This window comes from Coenobita brevimanus, chromosome 73 (assembly GCF_032717465.1).
Source record: "Coenobita brevimanus isolate Jiangsu-jjx chromosome 73, ASM3271746v2, whole genome shotgun sequence".
In the NCBI taxonomy this organism is placed as follows: domain Eukaryota; kingdom Metazoa; phylum Arthropoda; class Malacostraca; order Decapoda; family Coenobitidae; genus Coenobita; species Coenobita brevimanus.
The window spans coordinates 33,123,308-33,126,271 of NC_137026.1; positions in this window are offsets into that span (position 1 = coordinate 33,123,308).

Here is a 2,964-nt window from a genome sequence, read left to right on the forward strand (position 1 = left end):
TGGGATGAGATGGAGGGCTGGAGTGGAGAGGTATATGAGAGAGGGGGATGTGAGCTGGGGGGATGGCAGTGAAATGGCGGGGAACATCACTTTGTCTCCTACACTTCTTTCCTCTTTCTTAAATCGTCAGGGATACCTTCTTCCTCTTTTTATATTTAATCATCAACATATCCCTTCTTGTTTCCTCTTCAATCGTCTACTACTCTTCCTTCCACTTTTTCTCTCTGATCTTTTTATCTTTCAGTCGTACGCTACACTTCCTTTCTCATATCTTTCATCGTCATCCTCACTTCCTTATCTCTGCTACCATATGGGGCGGTGACTCATGACTCGAAGTACCCACGCGTGTTTAATATCTGCCAAGAAATAAAAAAATAGTGGAGTCACCCGCTAAAATTACTCTCGTCCCAGTAACCCACCACTCCCCATCCACACCTCTGTGATTAGGGACGCTGGGGATGTTATTGTTCATTTAAGACTTGAGGATTTTGTTCATTTAAGACTTGAGGATATTGTTCATTTAAGACTTGAGGATATTGTTCATTTAAGACTTGAGGATATTGTTCATTTGTTAAAGACTTGAGGACATTGTTCATTAGTTCATATCAACAGAATCTTTAATTTTTAGATCTTTCTCTCATACTAAAGTCCCTTACTGATTTATTTTTCAATCTCTCTCTCTCTCTCTCTCTCTCTCTCTCTCTCTCTCTCTCTCTCTCTCTCTCTCGTATGTGTGTGTGTGTGTGTGTGTGTGTGTGTGTGTGTGTGAGAGCTATTAGTCAGTGTTATTTTGAAACTACCAATAAGTGAATTTAAGCCAAGTCAATCTAGTCACTGAATTTAGATCTCTTACACAGAACAGGAAAAGCCAATGGGAATGATCAATACCATACCCATTTTCAGGAATTTTCTTTTTTTCTTTCTCTTTTTTTTTATGGTTATAGATTCGACGAATGTATCTGAATCACTGACCTGTTTTTTTTTTTTTTTTTTTTTTTTCTGTTTCTGGTCATGTCCACGTCACGTCCTTCTCACCCACCCCTTCGAGAGAATTTTCCCGAATTGAGTAAAAATGTGATCGGTGGTAAAAGGTAAATCAATGCAGGTCATCATAGGTAGAAAGTGTATAATGTTGGTCTTATCCCTTAGCTTATCCGTTTTGGTAATCTGTATTTTCTCCCATATTATTTCCTGCTTATCTATTTCTATCTGTCATTATTTCTTTTTTGTAGTAATCACCAGCCAATTTTATATATACCTGTTTTCTTTTAATCTAATCCAGTTCTCAAAAAATTCCATATGACTATCTTTTTCCTCTCTACATGTTTTACGAAGCCTCAGCATTTCTTTCCATCTCCATATCCGCCAAGTGTTTAAGTAAATCCTCTGCATGTTTCCTTCCTCTTTTATCTCACGTCTTATCAAAAATTTTAGTGCATCTGTCTCTATCTGTTTTGCGAAGCCATAGCATTTCTTTCCATCTCGCTTTCCTCCAAGTGTTTAAGTAAGTCCTCTTCATTTTTCCCTCCCCCATGTCTCACGTCTTATCAAAAAAATTAGTGCATCTGTCTCTATATGTTTTACGAAGCCGTAGCATTTCTTTCCATCTCTCTTTCCTCCAAGTGTTTAAGTAGTCCTCTGCATTTTCCCTCCCCCATATCTCACGTCTCAAGCCAATCATCACCACTTCCGGCTCACGTCTTACCTGAAGCCAGTTTTAACCAGGTGCAGTTTCTTACTTGTCTTTTGGCCCCTGAACTTCGGGATGTATCGTTAGAGATCTGCTTTTCCTACCAACAGTTTGACGTTTAATTATGTGTATGGTTTTATTTGCTTACTTACTTACGTACTTACCCACCTACTTGCCTACTTACCTACTTATTTCACTTAATGTCTTAATTTAGTTACGTACTTATTTACTTGTTATACTAGCTAACTTACCTACTTATGTACTTACTTGCCTACTGTGTTTACTGTCTTACTTACCTACCTATCTTCTTACCTACTTATTTAATTACTTTACATATTATCTTAAGTACTTACCTACCTACCTACTTACCCACTTTCGTACTTATTTACTTACTTTACTGACTATCTTACCTACTTACTTTCCTACCTACTTACTTAGGTACTTATCTGCTTATTTTACTCACTTACCTACTTACTTTATTTACTATATACTTACTAATCACCTACTTGAATAACCAATTTATTAACACAGTAAAGTAGAGGCACTGTGGTACATTAATGATTATGATATTATATGGGAAGCAGTTTTTTTGTTATTAAAGATGTGAAGGCAGTGATTAAGTGAACAGATCTTGTATTTGGCTCTCTTTTATCCTCTTTTTAATTTTTTTTAATGGAGGGAACGATCTTGCGGATGTCTGGCCTTTGGTTCCTTCTTCCATGCATTAAAAAAAACAGCCAGATCCAAAAATAAATCGCCAAGGAAGAGGTGCTAGGGAGCCTCCTTGCCCGACAATAATACGGGCCTCGGTATATGTCTTTTGTTGGTTATATTCCTGGTACATCTGGATTTTGTAGACTTTGAGATATACTCCCATTTAAGTAAGGTATATTTCCGTCTCCCTTCTTTTAAAACCATTGCATCCTCAGGCTTTTATCCCTGCTATACTCCTTTTACTCTAACTTGCCCTAAAATTACCCTATCTTCATCTCTTGACTAGTTATAGCGATAGATTTACACTCAGATATGATACTATACTCGTTTCACTCTAACTTGGCCCAAAACTGCCATCTCTCCATCTTGAAACGACCTAAAATTGCCATCTGTCTATCTTGAATGCTGAGTTGTAACGATAGATTAACATTTGAATATGATACTTGTCGCGAAGAAGTGCATTGGAAACTTACGTTGCCACTAGAATATGATGCTAGTCACGAAGAAGTGCAATGGAAAGTATGTTGCCACTAGAATATGATGCTAGTCACGAAGAAGTG